This window comes from Arvicola amphibius, chromosome 6 (genome assembly GCF_903992535.2).
Source record: "Arvicola amphibius chromosome 6, mArvAmp1.2, whole genome shotgun sequence".
NCBI classification, from domain to species: Eukaryota; Metazoa; Chordata; class Mammalia; order Rodentia; family Cricetidae; genus Arvicola; species Arvicola amphibius.
The window spans coordinates 35,838,648-35,864,047 of record NC_052052.2 but is presented as its reverse complement, the minus strand read 5'-3'; the positions used below and the strand labels follow the sequence as shown (position 1 = coordinate 35,864,047).

Sequence of the window (25,400 nt, the reverse complement as noted above, 5' to 3'; positions counted from 1 at the left end):
ACCCGGGGACATCTCTGAGAGCCCTCAGCAGTGATGCGGGAATGAGGGCTGGGTAGGTGGGGGCTTTTGAAGCTCAGAGTGGCACACCTGCAGCCTTTGCCCAGAAGGTAGGGACCAACCAGAAGGCAAAGCTTCAAAAAGAATCAGGCTGTTCCTGTTCCTGGAGCGCATTCATCATCAACTTAAATCCAGCCTCACAAAAGTCCTGGAGGAGACATCAAAGTTGTTCCTTTAGAGAAAGAACTAACAGGCCCCCAAATTTTCCCAAGAGGAGCTCTGCTCATGGGACCCCTGGCAACATTCAGGCTATAGCTGTGACCATAATTTTGTCTGTTTCTAGGTTAGGACTTTCACTACTTAGGACCTCGGTTTCCCCATTTCTTCACAATAGTTGGTAATGATTGGAAATCTCTAGTTAGTAATCTATAGTTACCTGCTACCCACATTTTATTTTTTTTCTCATTTTTTTATTAAAAATTTCCATCTCCTCCCCTTCTCCCACTCCCCTCCCCTCCACCCATACCCCCATTCCCTCCCTCTCCAGGCCAAAGAGCCATCAGGGTTCCCTACACTATGTTAAGTCCAAGTTCCTCCCAACTCCCCCCAGGTCTAGGAAGGTGAGCAACCAAACTGACAAGGCTCACACAGAGCCCGTCCAAGTCATAGAATCAAAGCCCATCGCCATTGTCCTTGGCTTCTCAGTCAGCCTCCACCGTCAGCCACATTCAGAGAGTCCGGTTTGGTCGCATGTTCCATCAGTCCCATTCCAACTGGACTTGGTGATCTCCCATTAGTTCTGTCCCACCTTCTCCATGGGTGAATGCACGCCTCACGGCCCTGACTTTCTTGATCATGTTCTCCCTCCTTCTGCTCCTCATCAGGACCTTGTGCTACCCACATTTTAATATGAATTAGTACCTCAATGCTGCCGATGAGCAAATCTCCAAATGGACCAGCCATGCATCTAAGCTGGAAAGAATCGGAAGCAACATCAGCTAGCTTGAAGAAGAAGAAGAAAAAGGATGGAGGGAAGAACCTGGTGACAAGCAATCACTCAGAAGCTGCCTCTGGACTTGGTTCAAATGGTCAGAAAAAGGGCTGGGTCTTGGGTCAGAAGAGAAGGTGCTGTGTGTTCTTGACAAAGGCCCATGCTGCTAGATCTAGCAATGCCCCGTCAATGAATGGGAAGTAAGGTAAGCTGGAGAGACAATGAGCTCCCTGCCCTTGGAGGCAACCAAACACTACATATGTAGTATTATATAATATAGTACTTATAATACTTATAAGCATATAAGTATTATAAATACAATATACTTATATAAACTTTCTATTTATAAAGGTGTGTGTGTTGTGTGTGTGTGTGTGTGTGTGAGAGAGAGAGAGAGAGAGAGAGAGAGAGAGAGAGAAAGAGCAAGAGCAAGAGAGTAGCACACATGTTTGTGTATGTATGGGTGTGTGTGAGGGTGCAGGTGTGTGCATGCACAGCACATTGCAGAGGTCAAAGGACAGCCTCAGGTGTCAATTGTCAGCCATCAGATGCTTCCCACCTTTTCATAATTCCAGGTCTCTCATTGGCCTCCAACTTGGCTGAGCCTGCTAAATTAGCTGACCCGAGAGCTCTGCCTGTCTTCCCCCTCCCATCACCAAGACTATAAGCACATGCCGCTCCAGTAAGCTTTTTATATGAGACTATGACCATCCCCTCAGATGGCCTCTCACACTGTGAGTCCTCCATCACTCTACCATAAGACAGACTCTCCTGTTTTCCCTGCACCCAAAGGTGGAAACACCATGTCCACGAAGCCAGTCACCTCCAAGCCACTGCCTCCTGTAAGCCCTCTTGGGTCTCCTACTCCACTATGAGAGGTGGGTGGGTGGGTGGTCTTCATGGCCTGGGACAGAAGAGCTTCAATAAGGTCTGCAGAGCCCACGGCCTCTCACTATGGGTCCTGCTCTTTGAACTGTCTCTCAGCATCACGAGAAGGATATTTCATGACCTGTGGGCTGGTGACATTGGTAAAGTCAAAGTATAAGCTTTGATGGGGACACAAAGTGAGAGGAGCCGTGGCCCCTTCCTGTCTTCAGTTTCTATAGTACAGAGCTGGCCTCCAAAGAGCAGGTATCGGTCCCTACATTTGAAGGGGGCATCATGGAATGGAGTGAGAGGGGCAGTCTCATTGCTCCTGTCCTCTTTGTTAGCTGAGTGTCCCCATGGTGTGCCTTCACTGGAGGGAGCGGTGGATAGGAATGGGAGTCCCATGTTCTACCTAAACTCTTTGCTTATGGGTCCTCAGGGTCTCCTACCCTCTCATTCCGTCATCATGTGGAGTGCACGAGGAGTGGGCGGAGCAAGGCCTCCTGGGTGGGTTTCAAAGAGCCTCTGGCTTTATCCCTGTCCCCTTCTCATCCCTGAGAGCACACCCGGTGCCACCCCTATTCAGGGGGAAATTATACCAGGTTGTGACGGGGGGCTGAAGGGAAAGCGTCTCTGCTATTCATCCCAGCGACTGCATGGACCTCTTGAGCATGCATTGTGCTTGCCTGGCTGCCTGGGCCTCAATTGTGATCAGGTGGTCTGTGCGGCCCCTCCCCCTGGCCTGGGATAGGAACAGGCAATGGGGCTGGCCTGCAGAGTTCTCTGTCCATCTTCTCAAGGGGCTTTTGTTGAGTAAAATAGCACCCGCCACTTGACCACTTTAAACGGAGGCCAGGCACTTGAACGTGGAAACAGGGGCCCAGGCGCTGGGAGCACAGGGACAATGGCCACCCTCAATTAGCTCACTGAGGTGCCCCAAATGGACTTGAGGAGGGGCCATGACCATGGCCTGCTCATGCATATTTATCACAAGCTGGGCTTGCGGGTTCCCATGGCAGCAGGAAGGGTGAGGGGCTCCCTGGGCCCTGCAGAGGCTGCGGTTAGAGTCAATCTGGCCTTAGCCCGGCAGATCAAGACACTGCCTTCAGGCTTTATTTGTCCTTTTGCCTTTACTTGACTCTGGAGCTCATGGCTAGCATGACTGGAGTTTCTAGACCATTGGGGACAAAGAGTCCAACAACATGCTGGACACATCCGTAAAGGCCAGAGTGGAGAGAGACAAGGTTTTCCCTTCGTGGGACAGACAGAGTGCGAGGCAGCCAGCCACAACAAAAGCATTGATTGGGTGCAAGTGTCCTTACTGTCTTATCAGAACAAAGACATCTATTCTGGATGCCATCCCTGGAAGAAACTGGTGTTCAGGTGAAGTGGGGGATTTTTCTAAGACCTAAGCTACAGGGCTGGGTTCTGACCAGATTCCCACTCGTCACTGGGTATGGGTAGGTTCCCACTGCTTATGCAAACATTGTGTAGGTTGAGTTCAAGTTACTTCCTTACTCATTCATGATAACACAGAAAAACTCAACTTGCCAGGCCTGGAGACTTGGCCCAAGAGAGCACCCTGCCTGGGCCACTCATGGCTAATAAAACAACAAAATGGGACCCAGCTCACACTCAGGCACATGTTCCCTTCCTTTTAAAAGCCTCTTGATGTCCAAGCCCTGTTCAACTATGGGAAACCTGCAAGGTTACCCCTGTACGAAAGGCAGCTGCAGCCGAGCCTCCCAGCATCCTCCTAGGAGACTCTGGAGTCCCATCAGAAGCCTCTGCTACTGCTCCAGATTTCCCCCAGCAGAACTAAAGGTCCCCTTCCTTCTGGAATGCAGTTTTCCTGGAAACTCATAGTATCACCCCAACACAGCACAAAAGCCAGGACCACAGAGATGGCCCGTAGCCCAGAATGACAGCAAAGTAGTCAGTGTCCCCAGTGCCCCCAGTCCATGCCAATTTGGTGCTTCCTTTATGTGCTCCTCCAGCAGGTCAACCTGCTACCCCCAGGAGACGTTCCTGCTCTTTCTGCTCATGCTTGGAGCTGGGAAGATGAATGGAATTGGGTTGGCTTCAGTTCTTATGGATGGAATTGGATTGACTTCCATTCATCTTGCTCACTGGGGTTAAACTGAGTTGGCTGGAGTGTGCTTGCTGAAGGATGCACTAAGTGCTGCTGCATCACCGGAGCTAAGCCTGGTAGAGGGAATCAGCTGACAAGGGATTCTTGAAGTTTGCTCTTCTGCTAACTTGATCTATGGCAATGAGCAAGCCTCAAGCTGGGAAGTTCCCAGGAGCCAGAGTTAGGACTCTGAAAAGATGGGATTCCAAGCATGAAGAGTCCCCACAGGCAGAGTGGGGGTCCTTTTCATACTGTCCTTCATGTGTTGCTGACACCACTCAATAAATAGGAAGTGAACATGGGTTTGGGAGTTCCTTCTGTCACAGCAAGAAAAATGTTTCTGTCCCATGATGTTCCACAAATGTCAGTGTTAAGCTCTCCACCCCTTGACTCATGATGAGTGAACCCACAGCAAACAAGCCACTTCAGGAAAAGTACCAGCACCTGATTGTGATTGACAATGTCTGATATCATCCCCAATGCCTGGGTCCTCCGACATCCTCTGGGAGGGCCTTGTGGGCACTAAGAAAAAAAATGCACAGAGCACTTGACTCCACACAATGCACATTGTGAGGCCATGTATTGGTTACTTTTCTGAGGATGTGACAAAACTTCATGACCAGAGGCAATAAAATAAAGAGTTTAGTTGGGCTTGTGATCCCAAAGGGATAATTAAGTGTCTATCATGGCAGGAAGTCATGGCAGCAGGAATGGTACCAGGAGCAGGAAGCTGAGAACTCACATTTTCAGAGATTAGCATGAAGTAGAGAGAGCAAATTGGACACATGGAAATAAGAAGTCAAAGCTCACCCAAGTCACATACTTCTTCCAGCAAGGCTGCTCCACCTAAACGTCCCCCAAACAGCGCCAGCCAAATGTTCAAGGGCCTGAGCCTATCGCAGACATTCCTCATTAAAGCCAACACATTTCACTCCCTGGCCCCCATCAGCTTGTGGTCATGATGCAAAATGTATTTAGTCCAACTTCAAAATTTCTCAGTCTTTCATAGTCTTAACACTGCTTAAAAATCCAAAGCCTCTTCTGAGACACAAGGTAACCGCTTAATTGAAACTTCCCATAAAATCAAACAGTAAAATACATGCTTCCAGTAGCTAATGGAACAGGATATACATTGTTGTTTCAAAAGGGAGAAATGGGGTGTAATGGGGAAGCACTGAACCAAAGCAAGACTGATACCCAGCAAAGCAAACACCAAACCCTGTAGCTACATGTCCAGTTCTTCTTTCTTTTTCTTCTTCTCTTTCTTTTGTTCCTCCTCCTCTTCTTCTCTTCCTTATCTCCTCTTCCTCTTCCTCTTCTTCTTCCTCCTCCTCTTCTCCTCCTCTTCCTCCTCTTCCTCCTCCTCCTCCTCCTCTTCTCCTCCTCCTTCTCCTCCTCCTCCTCCTCCTCCTCCTCCTCCTCCTCCTCCTCCTCCTCCTCCTCCTTCTTCTTCTTCTTCTTCTTCTTCTTCTTCTTCTTCTTCTCTTCCTCCTCCTCCTCATCATCACTTTTTGTAGGTTTTTCTCTATGCCCATGACCTATTTAGTCTCAGATCTTTGGTCACTTTATCAAAGTCATGTATAGGTTTTATCTCATGGAATATGCTATAAATTCAAGAAGAAGGTAGTTATTTGATTCCATAACTCTTGTGCCGTTGTTACACCAGTGTATCTTACAGGTAGGTCTCTGTGGGTCACAGGGTTTGTACCTTGGTAACATTGATGATTATTTTTCTCCTCAGGTAGCATGCAATGTACCTTCCAGCACCATAAATGCTAGTCAGTAAGGGGTGAAGCTTCTAGCTGGGCATCAGCTTGCTTTCTCCGTGTTTGATGACATAAGTTAAGTTGTATCTTCAGCAATGGGCATGCCTCTCCTTAATGGAGCTAATCTTCTCAACAATTATAGCCTCTCTTCCAGAACACGTCTTGGTTGTGACATCAGGTTTCCTGGTGCTCTTTTTCGATCTGAAGTGTATGCTTTGTATTTCTTGTTGCCCGCTTGCTCTTTTTTCATTATAGAGCCACATACACATTGTCATTAGTAATCAAACTACAGACTCAACAATATATATCTTTGAAATTTCTCCCAAAGAAATTAGTCTGTTGATTTTTAATTTTCACTTCAAGCCAGTTCTCAGGACACGGGCAGAAAGCAGCTAGATTCTTTGCCAAAATATCACAGGAAAGGGCCTCTAACCCAGTTGCTAATATTGTTTCCTTTGGAAACCTCTTGAGTTGTGCCTATCCTGTTCCCATGACTCTCAGTACTGCTTGCTTCCATGTTCCTATTATAACAGCTTTTCAGCTCTTAACAACATTCAATATTAACAACATTCAAGTTAATTAATTGTTAATATTAACAATATTAACAACATTCAAGTGCTTTTCTAACCCAAAGATCCAAAATCTTTCACATTGCTCCTAAAACCCACATGCTCCCATTCTTCACAGCAGCAGCTCCCTCTCTGGTACCAACTCTTGCTGTTGCTATGGTAAAACACCATGACCAGAAGCAACTTACAGAAGGAAGAGCTTATCTGGGCTTCTGGTTCCAGAGGGAAAGCCATCCATCATGGCAGGAAGGCAGAGCAGCTAGTGGCAGGCACAGTCGTGGGAACAGGAAAATTTGAGCTCACATCTTCCAAAGCTAGAATGAAGCAGAGAGAAGGGACTGGAAGGAGGGTGAGACTACACAGCCTTAAAGCCCGACTCCAGTGATATATTTCCTACAAGACTGCCCCACCTAAAGTTTCCCAAACAATGCTACAAACTGGGGACCAAGCTGAGGGGAGTTTTCATTTAACAGCATCAGACTGTCATCTAAGGAGGTTCTTACTCCCAGCATGAGCCATATCAGCCCCGACCAGCAGGGACTCCTGGTAGCCTGCTGCCAGACAGGCTTCTCCACCCTGAGCTGGGCTCCGAGTAGATGAGCAGAAGGCAACATTTGCTACAGACAGCCTCCAGTTCTCACAAACCCCACTTTCATGAACAAGGAAGGCATCTCTCTGAGCTCACAAAATTGCAGGGTCTCTCGGCTCAGCCTCGTACTAGCCCCAACTTCAGCACTGATTTTTTCTGAAAGACCCTCCTTCTCCTCTCTTGGCCTCAGACAGCCTGAGTCGTGTGTTCTTTCTCCTCCCAGCCATCCACCTGGCCCAGGCCATTGCTGGTCAGTCCTGCAGGCAACTGCCCTCCAGGATCCATAGTGATATGCTAAACCTTCCAGACCCGGCACCATTTGCATGCCCATACAGGCCACACTGAAGGCTGGAAGATTTCAAAAGAGCTTGCCAGGCATAGTGCCACAAGCCTTTAATCTCAGCACTCAGCACTCGAGAGACAGGGACAGGCAGATCTCTGTGAATTTGAGGATAGCCTGGTCTACAAAGTGAGTTCCAGGATAGTCAAGAATACACAGAGAAACCCTGTCTCAAATAACCATGAGAGAGAGAGAGAGAGAGAGAGAGAGAGAGAGAGAGAGAGAGAGAGAGAGAGCTGCCAACTGTTCATGAGTTTCTGTCCTCAGATACATAAAGGTAAGGGGCCTCCTACGCCTCCTACAAGGGCCACCAAGCAAAATTAGGGCAAAATTCAATTCTTAATTTTTTGACTTCCTGTCTTTCAGGCCAAACTTCCTGCCTCTGCTCTCAGACTACCCATCTAAAGCACAATAATTGAGCACTAGCTGTATACCATACACTACTAGGCACTAGGAATAACAAGGCAAATGAAACTGGACCCTTGTGCTTGAAGAATTCATGAAAGTCCCTGGCAAGAGAGTCTGCCATTTGTCACTCAACAAACACAGCAGCCTACTTTGACCAGGTCAAAAGACCAGCTCAGATCCCCAAACCTGCTCCTACTCCCCACAGCTTGGCCCCTGTGGTAGGGCCGGCCACCCACCTTTTCCTGAAGGGACCTATAGGCATGAGCTCATGTCTGGAGGCCCTGCAGCTCTCAGAGGAAGCTCTGCACACAAGGCTTCTTGTGATTCAGAGAGATGCAGTGGGGGCTGCAGGGCCCCAAAGCTCCGGGCGCTCAGGGCTGTCAGCAGACACTCCTATGGATGAGGGTGCGGGGCTTTGATATGGCATTAATACACTAATATCTTAATCCCACCACCACCCGCCAGCTGCCTGGCCACACAGCGGGGCCCCGGGGACAGAATTTCCAAATTACATTATTGAATGTTTACCTAGTGAGCAACCCAAAGAGTGTTTAACACCAGCTGAGGGCAGCGCGTGTGCACAGGACAGCCCCCCACCACAGCCTCCAGCACTTGAACCTTCCCCTGAGGAGACACGGTTGGGCGTATAGCACATCCCTTAGAAACACGTGAGCCCACACACACGAACTTCACACCCTCCATCTTCACGGCACGTGTGCACACCAATGTGCCATACATCCGCACAGCCTCACATGCTACCACACCAGTCGCCTGCCTTCCCTCACCTCTCTCCACCAAAGAGAGCTCCTGGCAGCTTATCTGGGGCAGGGTGCTGGCTTAGGTAGCCACTGATTCAGGCTTTTGGAACTAAGCATCCAGCCTCACCAGGCTCCCTGGCTCCCACTGCCAAGTTCAAAGCCACTCCAAGCTCTCCCTGAGGGTGCTGCTCATGTGCCATGGAGACAAACCACAACCTGAGCTGGTTGCTGGCCCTTTTCTCTGTTGCTCCTGCCAAACATTCACTCCTCTCTCCAGACTGGAAGGTTGTTCTCACTACCAGGAACACACGCCTCACCTCGCATCCTTGAATCCCAGTGGCCCAGCTGTCCCAGGGCGCACTTTCTACGGCACACACAAAAATCTCACTCTGCTCCAGAGTTCTCTGCACCAGCCTTGACTTAGGGCACAAGAAAGGTGCTACCTCAACATGAGGATGGAGAAATCTCCCACCTTGTGCGGTTATGGCGAGGACTGAACATCCATTCATTCACAGGCTGAGACTCAGTACGGCATCTCTTGTGTTCCTGACCATGATGAAGACGATGGTCGTGCTTCCTGGTCCCCTCTGTCCAAACTCTTCTATGTTCTGTGAGCAACAAGAGGTGTGAGCACCATTACTCATCAGCTAACAGTGAGGCTCAAGGCCACTTGGGAAAGCCACTAAAGGCTCCTACTGTCAGCTCTGCACTTTCGTAAATAGATTTTTCTTCCTTGGAAGGAAGTGTGGAGCTCACTGAACTAAGAGAGTTCCCACTTAGATCTTCATACTTCTGGCTCTGCCACAGCACCCTGTGGCTTTGGAAAGTCCCTTCTTCTCTCTGGGAATGTTGGCCAAATAAAGATGTTGATTAACAAGACCTCCACATCTCCTACAGTTCTGGGGCTATACAACTCTGAGCCACCCATGGTTATGAGGACGCCAATCTAGATGAGATTGTGTCAGCAGCAGCAACAATGGGGATGGAGAAAAAGGAAGGGAGGAGGCAGCGTTTCAATGATGGAGCCAGCAGAAACTGAGACAAGGACCTGGGAACCCTGTGGACAGGCCAGCCCCTAGGCAGAAGACTGGCTTAGGGAAACAGAGTTGGCTCCAAAGGTGTCATGGACAGATGAGGTCAAACCAGTGTGCAGGATATGTTCTCTCAAAGGTTTTGTGGGCCTGGCTGAGCAGCTGAGGTTTTTTTTTTTCTTGTAGACCAGAAGATATCAAGCTTTCCTGATCATCAGACTGACCTGTGGCAATGTTGAAAATCCAGATTCCCACCTCTACCATAACCCAACTGAAACAGAGATGCGTTTTCATCATTGGTGATATATATATATATATATATATATATATATATATATATATATATATTTGAAAATAATTTTCACTTAATATATTCTGATCACAGTTTCTCTTCACCTAATTCCTTCCAGATCCTCTCCACTTACCCACTCAACTTCATCCTTTTTTTCTTTCTCTTTAAAAAACAAATGGGGGGGGTATAGTTGGTTATTTTACTCTTTGTTCTTTGTGGGCCCATCACCCAGCTCCCAAATAAATACATGGAGACTTAGTCTTTCTTGTGAAAGCCCGACCTTAGCTTGGCTTGTTTCTAGCTTATTTTCCTTAACTTAAATTATCCCATCTACCTTTTGCCTTTGGAATTTTACTTCTATATACCTTTCTTTACTTTTTACTCCATATCTTGCTGGATAGCTGGATGGCTGGCCCTAGTGTCCTCTCTCCTCCTTCTCCTTTTCTTCTCTCATCTTCTCTTTTTCTCCTTCCATGTATTCTCTTGGCCTGACAGCCCTACCTATTTCTCTCCTGCCTAGCTATTGACTATTCAGCTCTTTATTAGACCAATCAGTTGTTTTAAGAATACAAAGTAACACAGCCTCACAGAGTTAAATAAATGTAACCTGAAGAATGCAACACGTCTTTGCATCATTAAATAAATATTCCACAGCATAATAATTCCACAGAATAAACAAATGCAACACATCTTAAATCAATATTCCACAATGGGGGGGACATAATAAAAAAAAGAAAACAACAGAAGAAACACACACAAAAAACCAAAACCCATAAAAACACGATATTGGAAATTATAACATACAAGCAAAAGGCCAGTTAGAAAAACAACAACAAAAATGCTCAAACAAAGCAATATGAGACAAAAGTCTACAAAAATGCCATCGGGTTCATTTTGTTTTGGCCATCGACTGCTGGACACAGGGCCCGCCCTTAAGTGTGGTTAAGACACCCAGTGAGATTTCATTGATGAAAACTAAGTTTTCCTTTGCAAGCTTACGAAGCAGGTGCTGGGGCCTCTGACCTTCTGCCAAGTGCTCCAGGTGACTCCTGAAGACAGGCAAGCTTGGGAAGTACTGACAGATGAGACCAGATTGCTGATGGGACTGGGCAAGATGGAGGCATTCACATGCCCTCCTTGCATGGTGTGGGCAGGTGCCATGATGAAGGACAACAGCCCAGCTGCAGGTTTCCAAGGTCCTACCTCTTTTTCTTATTCTGAGACCTTGGGCACAGAATAGGGCCTTTATTTTCCCATCTGTAAAATGGGAATATCCAATTCCCATCTTTTTATTTATTAATTTTTGTTGAGCTCTACATTTTTTTTCTCTGCTCCCCTCCCTGTCTCTCCCCTCCCTCTTCAACTCTCTCCCATGGTCCCCATGCTCCCAATTTACTCAGGAGATCTAGTTTTTTTCCCACTTCCCATGTAGATTAGATCCATGTTCCCATCTTAAAAGTTGTTCCAATTAACCAAATCTGCTAAGGAATGGTTTCCCATGGCTGAGAACAATGAGATTGTTGCAAGAAGCACGGATTAAGCATGAATGGATGTGCTATCTTTGAGGTATCTGCAGAGAGAGCTGCCTGAGAGGTGAGACAGGAGGGGACGGTCCTAAGCTGAGGAAGAAGGGGCTTCATAGGGTCCCTTCTGGCTATCCAAGATCACCTGCTTTGCCCATCCACTCATCCTCTAGCAATGCTCACTGCACGCTGTCATTTCTTAGGGGTTTTTTTGAGACAGAATTTCTCTGTGTATCCCTGCCTGTCCTGGAACTGTTCTACATATCAGACTAACCTCAAACTCAGAGATCCACCTGTCTGCTTCCAGAGCACTGGGATTAAAGGAGTGCAACACCATGCCTGGTGAGAGGAGGATTTTTTAAATGGCCACATAAAAAAACTAATTCTGAGTCCTAACGGGTGATATTAAGGAAATCATCAAGAGGAACAAGCTGGCGATCAAAGAAGACCCCTCTGAAGAAAACCTCACTCTTGGGTAGAATGTTGAAGGATGGGGAGAGGACACAGGCAAAGGAAAGTCACCTGGCATGCCCCAGGAGCTGCAAAGGGGCCCGTCTAGCTGGGACATGAGGAGCAAGGGGGACAGTGGCACAGATGAAGGTACTGGTGTCCAGAGAGGCCTTGGTCAGAAATCTGAGTATTACTTAAGTGCAGTGAAGAGGTTTGGGGCTGAGGAGTGATGTGGTTTGATTTCTATTTTAAGAAATCCCTCTAGCAGTTGTGCAGAGATGGCTGAGGGGGGTGAGCAGAAGGGGAAGACCTACTAGCAGGCTCTTAATCCAGGAAGTGGCAGCAGGGGAAGTGGGAGGTGGGGGAAGAAGGAAGCAGGTGAGGTGAGCAGAGTCAAGAGCTCTCCTAAGGCAGAGCCCAGTGGTCTCAGACAGGTGGGCTGTGGAAAGGAGAGCATGGGGCACAGGGATAAGGGGGGACACCCAGGTGTCAGGAGAGCTACACAGAGCTGGGCAGCATGGGGAGATGGCAGAGAGCCCCGCTCTTTGCAGCCTGGGGTCTCCCAGAACCAGGAGTGACTTATACAAGCTCAGTGCTAGGTGTCCAACACTGCTGCCTGTCCTTCTGCAGCTCAATACCGCACCTCCAGGAAGAGCAGGATAGGCTTCACGTGCCTCTTAGTTCCAGAAACTTCCTCCAGGGAATCCACTCACAGTCAGCATTTAGGAACAGGATATCTGAAGTCAGCCTGCCTGGGCTCAAACTGAGCAGGTACTTCCTAGATGTGTGATCCTAAGCTAGTTAGTTACCCTGCCTATTCTTCTGGTTCCCCAATAAACCTGGGATGAGACAAGCACACCCTTCCTATACAGATGCCATGCTCTGCTTATCAAGATGAGTGCCTGGCATGAAGGAGACACTGAGAAATGTGAGCACCCACTGCCCCCTCTGCTTGTGACAGCTGCTGCCTCACTGGTGCCAGGGCCTTTGCCAGCAGAATATTCCAGAACTTCCTCCTTCACTTCGTAACTATATGGCTGTCAGTTACCATACAGGGGCCAAAATTACCTCTGCCCTGGTAGGGTGCCCCATGTAGGGGCAAGGACTGGTTCTACTAAGGGGAAGACAGGGGAGTAACCCATCCTAGGCAGAATCCATAGGACTGGTCTCAGAACCGGGAGGTCCCGGGAACCATGGTGGCTTAAGCTTGCCTGTCTTGTTGGGATTAACCCTAGGTGCAGGACCAAGCTTGAGTATTGTTACCATTTGAACATGAAGTATTAAAGAAATGGATCCCAGCCAGTAGTGTCCCCTGGGGAGATTCTAGACACTCCAGGAAGCAGAGCTCACTAGAAGAAGCAGGTCACTTGGGATCTGTCCTTGTCGGGACTGTATTTTATCCTTGGTTCTTCCCTGTCTCTCTACCCTCTGCCTATGCAGTGAGGAGCCTGGGTTCCTGTTCCCCCTGCCATGTTGTTCCGTCTTGTAGAAGCAATGACTGTAGACAAAAGCCAGTGAAACCATGAGTTAAAGTCAATCTGCTCCCTCAAGTTGTTCATGCCAGGTCTTGAGTTCCAGTGAGTCAAAAGTCAAATGCCATTGTCCCTGCAGGATGACAATGATGACTAGAACATGACCACTTTTTGTCAGACCTTTGTAAGATCCTCTTAGTTCATGATCTCTGCAGACTAACAGCCTTGTTGTAGAGCGTCAGTGTTTGGAGGTGCTACAGTCCTCACAGCTGACTGCAGGGCTCTCACCAGGTGTCCCCATGACTGCTCAAAGCCCTCCTCCCACGTCACAGTCTTCCCCTTGCCCACCCCATCTGTGCAGGTCTCTCCCCTTCCTGCCCTGAAGTCTTCTTCTCAGCTTGCCCCTCACCTTCCCACAGAGGGCCCCCTCACCTTCCCACAGAGGGCCCCCTCACCTTCCCACAGAGGGCCCCCTCACCTTCCCACAGAAGGCCCTCGCAGGCCTTCCCTTCTGGAGTTTGCCAGGCACAGACAACTCATTACTCTCACAAGGCAAACTCAAGAGAAACGGAAAGAGAAAATCATTCTCCCTATCCCTTACCATGTAGTTTCTGAATCTATTTCCAAACACACATACCCCAACCTACAAGGGACCTACATCGTGTCTGTTTGACAAGCAGCATGCCATTAAAATCAATGGGAGGAGATGGGAGGCAAAGAATCCCTCAGGAGGCTGACAGGGGACACAAGGACTGTCTCTCCTGCCTCTGCCTGCTGAAATCCCAAGCTTTTAGAGATAAGTACCAGCGGAACAGAGCAAAGAGACAGACATTGCTCCTCAGCCCTTCTGTGACTCTGTTTCTCACCAATGAAGGAGAGTTGCCCTAGATGACTTTTAAGGCCTTGCCTATTCTAGAGAACATGATGTTTGGGATGGAGGCATCATGAGGGCAAGAATGAATAACCGTCTACACAGGCACGGGGCTGACTGTGGCACACAGAAGGAAACTGTATGCAGTCCTTGGTCACGTACTGCAGCCATTGGTCTACTTAAGACCCCTCGGGCAGAGTAAGATTTAATTACATTGCACTTGCTAAGGTCTTTCTGGAACCCTCCACCCTCTTCCACAGTGCAGTTTATGCTCCCAATGGTCTTTGCTTGAAGGCTCCTCTCTGGACTACAACCACACTGGCTCCCACTTTCTTCTTTCGGGAGGGAGCCCTTGTTCCCTTTCCAGGATCTAGTCTGGCACCTCCACCCTCCCGAGCCCATGCTGGCCTGGGGCTGTAACTGGTTGTTTGCAGATGGCTCTCCCCTTCTCTGCTTGTGCTTTCTCCTGAGGTGGGCCTTGAGAGGATGTGCCTTCCACAGCTTGTTCTTTCTCAGCCTTTCAGGATAAAAGGTGAAGGTGGAATCAAATTCTCAGAGTTCTAGTTTGTTCTAACAAAAAGTGCTATCTCCTTGAGCCAAGTAGGCACACTGGTTGACAAGGAGAGCGAGATAACCCTGCTCCACGGTGGGGAGGTAGGAGCCGGGGAAGCTAGGCAATGGCCCATCTGTACACGAGGGCAAAGGGCAACATATAAAGGAGAAGGAATGCTTTAAAACAATACTGCCATCTAAAAATAGTGCACAGCTTGGCCTGGCTGACGCGGAGGGGTCACGTTTTATGGCTGCCCCCATCTGCTTTTCTGGGACAGTGAGGCTCAGGCTGCTCTGGTTATAGATTTTCCATGAGCTCGGCTCGGATTTCCCTGTCCCACTGCTCAGCCCACGGGTCAGTGGCTAATTTTCCAACGTTTATCTTTCCCCTTTACAATTTCCCCCATGTAAATGGCCTGCGCCTTCAGCCCCCTTGATTTCTGTCCTGGGGCTGGGATTTGGGACAAGCAGGCAAGCAGACCTCCCAAGCTTCTCAGAAACCCTGGAGCCGTTTGTAAGGACTAGACCCAGTGGGACTGAAAGCAAGTTGGGCTGTTCCCTGTGCCCTGAGGGGACCTGGCAGCTGGCTTTTGTTCCATAGGCCCAGCTACTTCAGAGCCTGCAGAGCCAGTCCACCCTTCAGTCTCTCTTAGGGCCAGACCTACGTTAGCTTTGCAGCAGTCAGCTTGAGAAACAAGAGAATTGGCCCCTCGGCTGCACTCATTGCGGTTCCACTCTGGAACGAGGCTGAAGTGATATCACTGATACTCCTGGGAGTGGTCACATGGGGCTGTGTTGAATTGGAGTCCCTGAAGGAGATACTTGCTCTGCAGCAGGGATGGGAAGGTTTGGGGCTCAAATGTGGAGCCTATTCATGTGGACCAGTTTCCTATTTACCCTACCTGACCACAGAGAGGATCCTGATCTACATTCTGCATTGGGTTCAACATTCTCTCAGATCTGTTGTCAGCTGCTTCTCATGTAGTAAGCTTCATCTCCCCTGAGTCTATCCTGGGGTCCACCCACAGGACAACATAAACTTCAGATGTGCCTTTCTGGATAGTTCATTCACATCTCCAGGGAGGAAGACACAAGGAAAAGAAAGGACAGCCTCGGGCTGGAGGTTTGGCATTCCTGTGTGAAAGATGAATGTGGGCCTGGTAGACCAGATGGTTGCTCTCTAAGCAGTTTGATCCCTAAGAGAGGAAGGTATTGGCCCCCATCCTTCCCACACTCAGTAATCAAATGAGACCTCATCCTCTATACAGGGAGTAGCTAGGAGGAGTCTATCCAGAAGGTGACTAAAAGATGTTGGTATCTCCACTGAGTATGGTCTGTCAAAATCTTGGGAGAAAAAAGATTTTGATCCAGAACATCAAATGATCTGAATTATCTCGTTCCTTCCTCCAAGATATTCTGAAACACACTTGTACTATGTCCAAAGTCACCACCTCGCCTGTAGCTACTTTTTCTGTTGCTGTGATAAAGTATATACTAACAAAGAAATTTAAGAAAGGGTTTGTTTTGGCTCACAGTTTGATGGTATAGTCCATAATTGCAGGGAAGCCATTGTACCAAGAGTGTTGGGACACTGGTCACATGCATTTAAATTCAGGAAAAGCAGAGAATAGTGAATGACTAGCTTCTACTTAGCTGTTTTTCTCCTCTTTATACAGCCAAGGACCCCAGCCGGTGGGATGGTGCCATCCACGTCCAGGGTGGATTTTCTTGCCTCAGTTAACCTAATCTAGAGAATCACTCACAGATATGCCTAGAGGCCGACCCAAACTAGATAACCCTTCATAGCTATGCTTAGAGGCTTTTCTCCTATATGATTCTAGAGCCTATAAAGTTGATAATCAATATTAACTGTCATACAACCTTGTTCTGTGATGGGCATTTGTTCTGTGACAGTTTCTTCCAGAGGTTGAAACTTTCCAGCCTGCAGGAAAGCTCCTTAAGCAGAAAGGTAAAAAAGTGAAAATAAGAAGTTCCTGAAACCAAGCAGATTCACTAAGGCCCTATCTGCCAGAGTCCCTCTCAGGAGAGCAGAGCCAATCTGTAAAGAAGACAATCAGCCAAACTAAGCTGAAAAGACTCTGAGACCAGACCAGCTGCCTGGGAGAAGTAGAAACCAGCTGAGCTGCCTGGAAGAGATTTAGAACAGAGTCACTTGGAAAGGACACTCTCTAACTTATTGAACTGTCTTAAGACTGTGCAGGGTGCTTATGTTTCCCAGATTTTGTGAGTTGTCACCTGTGCTAAGGTGGTGGTTAGTAATGAAGCTGACTTTGAGTCATTTCTGCTCCTGTAAGTAACCTCAATAAAACTTGTTGGTTCACCAGGTAATGGTGGTGCACACCTTCAATCCCAGCACTCAGGAGACAAAGTCAGATGGATCTCTGAGTTCAAGACCCAGCCTGGTTCACAGAATGAGTTCCAGGACATCCAGGGCTACACAGAGAAACTGTATTGAAAAAAACATAAAAACCAAACAAAACAATATCTCATTGGTTCACCAAGGTGGACTTTGTTACTATTGGTACTTTGGTCTGTTGTGGGATCCCTATCTGGGGTGAGTAGGCATGTGTGTTCATCTCCCAAGGAAAGGTTTTTTCACACAACAACATTATTGTTCCATGTGTGGAGGACAGAAGTCACTAATGTCAAAAAATAGTAGAAAGAAGGGCTCAGATTAATTTCTGTCTCCCTAGTCCCTGTTTCTTTCCCTATGGTTGTCCTTCAAAAAAATCTACCTGGGCATGAACTTTATACTTCAAAGTTTTGAAAAGACCTGTAGCTGACTCTAACACACAATTGAGTATTGACTTATTTTCATCTCATACATTACACCCTTTTAAATATCTTCAGCCTGTCTCTGGCTCTAAATGATCTCACCATGTTATTGACTCAGAAGCCCAAAACCACAGACTTGAACTCTATATGTGTTAACACAGGTATCGTGTTGATGTCTTCTCTGTACCCCTCCCCAACTCTATATTTAGCACAACCCCCCCCACACACACACACACTCATTCTTGGTCTTCTGAATCCAAGTAGGTGGTTTATCTTTCATCCCCTGTTTCTGTGTCTCTTCTAGTGCATGAAACAGCACTGCCCCTAAAAATAACATACCCTAAATCTGTCCACCCCTCTAATCCCCCCTACTGACATTTTAATTCAGACCACATTGTCCTTCTGGGCTCTGCCATCGCTCCCATAGGGCATTCTGCATTTTGTCCCGCCTCCTTCCGTATCATTCTCCACTCTGTGGCCAGAGCAATCCCTACAACACAGATCAGATCAATTCACATTGTCTGACACCTTCTATTGGCTTCCACTACAATGCAAGATAATCTAATCTCTTCATGCTGGTCTTGAAGGCCTTCCTAACACAGGCACAGCCCATGAGCCTCATCTCTCATCTGTGCCCTCTCCCTGACACACTAACCACCCTCACCTTCCTTCTATGTGTCAAGCATACCAAGGTTGTCTCAGCCCCCAGGACCTTTTCAGAAGTTGCCCCCTCTGCTTGGAATGCTTCTCTGGAGAGTATAATGTGATTTTAGCTTTCTAGTTTGGAAAAAAATTACTTTCCCTAACTTCACTCCCAAGACAGTTACTGTCCCACACTCATAGCCCTCCAGCTCTCCAGGATGTAATGCCTGCCCCTGCTAGGGAAGACAAGTGATTTTTCTTATTCACTCTGGTGTCCTGACCAGGTGTCCCAGCACCTTGAAACAAGATTGTTCCCAGGGAAGGTGTCAAGGGAACAAATGGGTGGATTGATTGACAGACAGATGGACAGACAGACAGGTAGGTTGGGCCTTCAGTTCACAACTCGAGAGTTAAATCCAGTCTTCTGGGGCAACACCGCCACTGCCACTTCCCTGCCTACATCATGTGCATATGATGGCTAAGTATCTGTAAAGAAACAAGAGGTTAGGAGTAGGAAATATTTATTTTTATTAGTGATACCCCTGGAAGACTTCAATTTCCTCTTTCAAACCTGGGAAGATTATTTATCTCATTTAAATTGCTTGAGGATTTAATATCAGTCAATGGTGCACTGAGCTTGAGGTTCATTCACTGGGTGGCATCTGTCATTGTTCTTATTTGCTGCAGCTTCTTAGGTTCCTTGCCTAGTCAGAGGGGCCCTATGACTTGCCCTGTGACCTTGTGCCACTCCTGATCCCTCACTTTTCACTACTAGAAACTGAGGCTCTGCAGTGAGGATAGACAGCAATGGAGCCTGGATCTGCCACTTATAGCTTTCTCAGACGCTATAAGTTTCTTCCTCCTAGGACCGCAGCTTCCATTCTGAAACGATTCTGATGAGGCCTTAACCTTGGGGCATCATAATTACTGCAGTCCCATAAGGAAAGTCTTGAGCACTGGGATAAATGCAGTGTCAAAGTCTGGTCAGTGAATGGGTGACTACCTGTTCTCACACACACACACACACACACACACACACACACACGAACACACACACATACACATGCACACACACACATACACACACATACACACACATGCGCACACACACATACACACACACCTGTACTTGCACAGGCTCACATTCAGGAACACATGCACATACACACACGCACACACACATGCACACACACACATACACACACACCTGTACTTGCACAGGCTCACATTCAGGAACACATGAACATACACACACGCACACACACACACACACACACACACACACACACACACACACACACACACACCTGTTCTTGCACAGGCTCACATTCAGGAACACATGGATCCACCTGTACACAGCCCTCCCATCTTAGCTGAGCCTGGGGGATACCGATTTGCACTTTAGGGATGGAATCAATTAGACTTATTTTAAAAACCTCATCTGTTTTGATTTAACAGGAAGCTTCTGCTCAATGAAATGCAGCACTAGTCAATGAAAAACCAAAGGCCCTGAATTTCAAGGCTCACTTGTCAATGAAGGCCCAGCAGAGCCTCCCCATCCAGCCCCTATTTACACAGTCCCCTTTCCATACCTGGCTTTGTTCCCACTGAGTTCTGAGAGAAGAGGGGTGTGTCCTCAGCCAGGGGGTCCCTGTCTACCAGCCCTGAGCCATGACCCTCTGAACACCATCCTTCCTGGACACCTACTCTTGTCTACCCAGTTCCTACCCACATTAAGGATAGTATTTGTCAAGTTTATATCTGTGGCTCCAGTACCCAACACAAATTCTGGCACAGAAGGGAAACTAGGGAAAACTTTTATGGGAAAAAAATGTGTGATGGTTGGATACATAAATAAATGATTTAGTTGCAATAGTAAGTAATATTTCCTGTACCACCTACATAATCTCTGCTCCAAGTTAAGCCCTTGGTGTATTGTACTCTGAGTCTTCGGGATGATGTCGTGCAGTAGGTTCTCATACTCAGCCTAGTTTCATAGAGGAAGCATGGGAAAAAAAAAACATGTTTGTGCTTTGTCACATGAAGCAAATGCAGTAACTCGGATTCCAACCCAAGTGCCAAGACCCTGACATTGGGCTACTCATTCATTCATCAGTCACAGGACACAACACTGCCTGGCCCTGGGAAGAGCCCCAGAAACACCCTGATGAATTAGATCCGCTTTTCCCAAGGAAGCCAGGCATAGTCTGGTGGAGAGTCAAAGACACAGAAGTGGGTTGGTAAGGAATGCCAGGTTGGGGGTGAAGCTGAGGAGGTGCCATGTGGAAGCAAATGGAGGTAACCCACTGCGGTGTTATTCTGGGGTGCTTCTTGGAGGACATGCTCTTTTACTTCAATGCCCAGACAGGAGCAGGAGAAAGGACATCACAGGCAAAGGAACAGCATTTGTGAAGAACATGGACTCACACGGGTGTGGTACATTCTCAGCATGCAAGCCCCTTGGGAGAGGAAGTAGAAAGGGTTACCATTAGGAAGAGCAAGAGGACAGATTGCTAGGCCATAAGCAAGTGTGGTCTGCAGAGGAGCTGGGCCATCACTGAAGGGACGTGAGATCCTTGTAAGGGCAGGTGTCACGATATGCTCAGTACACCAGACACTTCGGCTTCTAAACCTAAGCAACACCAGCTGTCCCCCATCAAAGCTGGGAGGAGAGGAACACCTGACTTTATAACATCTTCAGTACTAATTTGGGGTGATTTCACACCTGTGCATCAACATGAGGTTCCTATTCTTTGGCTGAGTCTTTAGGTCTTCTGTAGAAGTTTTAAGTCTTTCATCATAAAGTTCTTATATTTTGAGAGGAGGGGCAATGTTGGGGATCAAACCCAGGACCTCACAAATGCTATACAAGTACTCTACTTCAGGGCTTCATTCTTAATACACTAATAGCTTGATAATTTATAGTTTTTGTTACTGCTGATAAAAACTAAAAAAATACATTGCATTTTCTAATCAGTTGTTGTAAAGGATGCTCAAGCTTGTATGGAGCAAGTTAGAGCAGATTTACTTTTCCATTTAGATTACATTATTCTGGCTGAACTGACTGTATTGTCCATTACTGTTCACTGGTTTGTTATGCTGCATGTCACGTTTAAAATTTCCATAGACGTACATATTAAAGTTAATTACTGGAAGTGCTGATAGGGCTCAGCTTACCTTGCAAGCCCGCCCTTGACTTTGATCCCCAGAATCCACATGGTTGTCCTCTGATGTCCACACATGCACTCCAACATGTGCATTGTCCCAATTCTCTCCCCCTCTATATCTCTCTCCATCACACACACACACACACACACACACACACACACACCATGCACAATCCATATGTGCATTGTAATGATAATAGAACTTTTTAAAAATCAAGTTCTTGTTTTTTATCAAAGAGAGAGGAAGAAAAGCACGGAATAGGGTGGGTGGGGAAGATCTGGGAGGAATTGGGGTGAAGAAAAAGAGTGATTAGCTGGGTGGTGGTGGCACACACCTTTAATCCCAGCACTTAGGAGGCAGAGGCAGGCGGATCTCTGTAAGTTTGAGACCAGCCTGGTCTACAAGAGCGAGTTCCAGGACAGGGTCCAAAGCTACAGAGAAACCCTGTCTTGAAAGAAAGAAAGAAAGAAAGAAAGAAAGAAAGAAAGAAAGAAAGAAAGAAAGAAAGAAAGAAAGAGAGTGATCAAAATACACAGTATAAAATTTTTCAATTTAAATAAATAAACAAAAAGTGTTTAATTACTGAACAAGTGATCTGAAGCACTTATACAGGCCAAATTAAAAGGCAGAAATTGTCTTAGTTTCTCTTCTGTTGTTGTATGGAGACACCATGATCAAGGCAACTTATAATGGAAGGTGTATAATTGGGAGCCTGTTGACAGTTAAGAGGGTTTGTCCATGAACATCATGGCAGGAACCACAACATCGGGCAGGCAGACATAGAACTAGCAGAGAGCTCACATCTGACCCACAAGTTGCAAGAGACTGGGTCTGGCCTGGGCTTTTGTAAGCCTTAAAGCCCGCCCACGGTGACATATCTCCTCCAAAAAGTCACATCTCCTAATCCTTCCTAAACCATTCCACTAGCTTGGGCCCAGGCATTCAAACATCTGAGCCAATGGGCCATTCTCATTCAAAGCACCATGCTGAATCCTCCTACCTCAGGAAACTCAGCCTAGAAACTCACTCTCCTGGGTGTCCAGAGGTTTGTCTCCTAGGTAAGCCTCCATCCTATCAGGTGATGCTAACCGCTATAACAGCCTTCTGCATTTCCTCAGCCTTGCAGACAGGGTTTGTCCTCGGACTCTTGGATATTTCTTATCATTCTCACATGAAGCATGGATCCCTACATAGCTTTAATCTGCATCTCAATGATCACAAACAGACCCTTTCCTGGACGCTTGCCTCTGCTTTTAATTCTGGGCCCTTGCTCCTTTATCTCATTGATTCTAAAACCACTTCATAAATCAGGGAAATCAACCCTTTGTCGAAATATGAGTGTGAGATTGTCTCCCAATTAGTTGCTTTCTACTCTGTTTTGATATAAAGTGTTTCTTAACGTAGTTTAATTTCTCTCCCCCCCCCCCCACATCCTCTCTTCTTGAGTCACAGTTTGGAAGAGCTTCCCTACTCTGAGTGTATACACGGCTTTTCTCACATTTTCTTCTAGCATATTTGTGACCTAGTTTTTGCTCTTCAGTCCATTTGGAATTTGTCCTGGTAGACAATCATAAGTCTGACGCTAACTTTATCATTTTTCCACATGGCCAACCAGTGACCCCAACCACGTTTATTAGACAGTTAATCATTTCTCTCACTGGTTTTCGAGGGCACTCTTTCGGTGCGCTAATGTCCCATGTGCATATCTGCTTCTATTTCTGGGCTTTCTGTTACGCTTGGTCGGCCTGTCCCACTCTTCACGCATCAGTTCCTCATGGTTTCAATTATCGAGACTTTAATGTGTTTTAGTATCCTCTTCCACGAATCCACTGATATTACTCTGCTGAGTTTTTCTTAATGTTTTTATTTCTTTCTTTTTTTTTTCTTCACATGAACTTTAGAATTCAGCTTGTCTGGCTTTAAAAAGAAACTGTTGGTATTTTATTGGGATCACATTAAATTTAGAAATGTACTTAGGGAGAATTGACAGCTTTATGATGCTGAGTCTTCCTGGCCGAAAACGTGGTCTTTCCATTTCTCCAGGTTCTCCTTTGTGTCTGTGAGGAGTGTTTCAGCATTCGCATTGCATAGGCCATGCCCCAATGTGTAAGTAACTTCACTCTAAGCTGTGGATCGCCATTGTTCCTGTAAATGTATTTTTCATTATATCTTCCAAAGTAGTAATAGTCATACACAAAAAAATAGGTATACAGCCGCTCCCTGGTGGTCTAGTGGTTAGGATTCGGCGTTCTCACCGCCGCGGCCCTGGTTCAATTCCTGGTCAGGGAAGTTTCTCTATTGGGGGCTGGAGAGATGGCTCAGAGGTTAAGAGCATTGCCTGCTCTTCCAAAGGTCCTGAGTTCAATTCCCAGCAGCCACATGGTGGCTCACAACCATCTGTAATCGGGTCTGGTGCCCTCTTCTGGCCTGTAGGCATACACACAGAGAGAATGTTATATACATAATAAATAAATAAATATTTAAAAAAATAGTTATACACAAAAATGATTATTTTTACAATCATTTCTTATTAATTTCATTTAATCATCTCACTCAAACGAGCATACTCTTGCTGATAGCTTTTCTGTAGATTCTTTAGGTCTTCTTATGTTTTTAACGTGTATGTTTGTGTGCATGGTGTGAAGTGTGTGTGGTTTGTGCATATGTGTATGCATGGTGTGAAGTGTGTATGTGATTTGTGCATACGTGTATGCATGGTGTGAAGTGGAGGTTGCATGTATGTGCAAGTATGTGAGTGACTTGTGCATATGTGTGTGTGCGCGCGCGCATGGTGGGAATTGTGTGTGCAGTTTGTGCATATGTGTGTGCATGGTGTGAAGTGGGTATGTGGGTAGTTTGTGCATGTATGAAGTGGGTATGTGGGTAGTTTGTGCATGTATGTGTGCATTGTGTGAAGTAGGTGGGAGGTGTTGTGCATGTATCTGTTCATGCCTACACAGAAGCCAGAAGAGGACAACTGAGTCATTGGGTGTCTTCCTCTATTACTCTCCTCCTTTCCTTTTTTAAATTGTGTGTGTGTGCGTGTGTGTGTGTGTGTGTGTGTGTGTGTGTGTGTGTGTGTGAATGTGTAATATATGCAGGTGCCCAGGAGGCCTAAAGAAGGTGTCAAATCCCCTGGAGTTACAGGGAGTTGGTAGCACTATACACAGGTGTTGAAAAACTAAACTGGGGTTCTCTCAAAGAGCAGCAAGTGCACTGAACAGTTGGACGATCTCTCTGCCTTGTTTGTTTGTTGAAACAGTGTCTTTCACTGAACCATCCGTTCAGCGCGGGTGACTTGGCAGTGAGCCCCTATCCCAAGGCTGTGGTACAGGCTCATGTAGTCAGGCCTCTCTTTTCACACTGGTTCTCGGTTTAAATCAGGTCCTCATGCTGCGGAGACAGCCCTCTTACCCACCGAGTCATCTTCCCAGCCCACATTCTTCAGTTTTCCTAGGGACACACTCACCTGAAAACTCTGCGTCTTCCCTCCTAGTTTTCAGTCTTCCGATAGTCTTCTTTTGTCTAATTGTACCATTTAGCAGTGTAGGGGCAGCTCAACAAGTACCTTGATGAAATTCTAAACCCACGGAGGATAAAACAGATGGACTCCTAAGTACAATTGATTACAGATACTATTTAATTCTTAGAAAGCCTGGTCTCTATATACTCATGCAGCATTGGCAGCAACCTGGCCTTGGGGACCCTGGGCTCTGATGAGGCATGCTCAGTAGATGCCCTGGAGTACCTCTGGACCTATCCGGCTCTGATGAGGCATGCTCAGTAGATTCATTATCAAGATGCTTTTCACTTCAACTTAGAGGTTTTCTTCCATCAAAAGCCATCCTTGCTGTTGTTACTTGTTTTAATTTTCAGGTAGAAGTCCTCTTTTTTGTTTTCTTATCTAAGGGTTATTTTCTAAATTTGTAATCAGAGAATGTATTCCATGCCATATTTCATATTTTGTGATTTATCAAAATTTTCTACATGGTCTTAATGTTTTAATTCTATTTTAGTGTGCACATGCACACGCGCGCGCACACACACACACACACACACACACACACACACACTGGTGTACCTATGGATGTCAGAGGACAATTTTCAAGGTAGGTTTTCTTCTTCCACCGTGAGCTCTGGGAATCAAGCTCAGCTCCTGAGCTTTGGAAGGTAAGTGCTTTTTTACC

The 25,400-nt window shown here is 46.8% G+C and overlaps 1 non-coding gene across 1 annotated transcript; it reads left to right on the top strand.

The window, feature by feature from the left end:
• The first annotated feature begins 23,430 nt into the window (after nt 1-23,430).
• On the top strand, nt 23,431-23,502 carry Trnae-cuc. The gene has a single exon. It is a non-coding gene; the product is annotated as a tRNA-Glu (tRNA).
• Nucleotides 23,503-25,400: the final 1,898 nt, after the last annotated feature.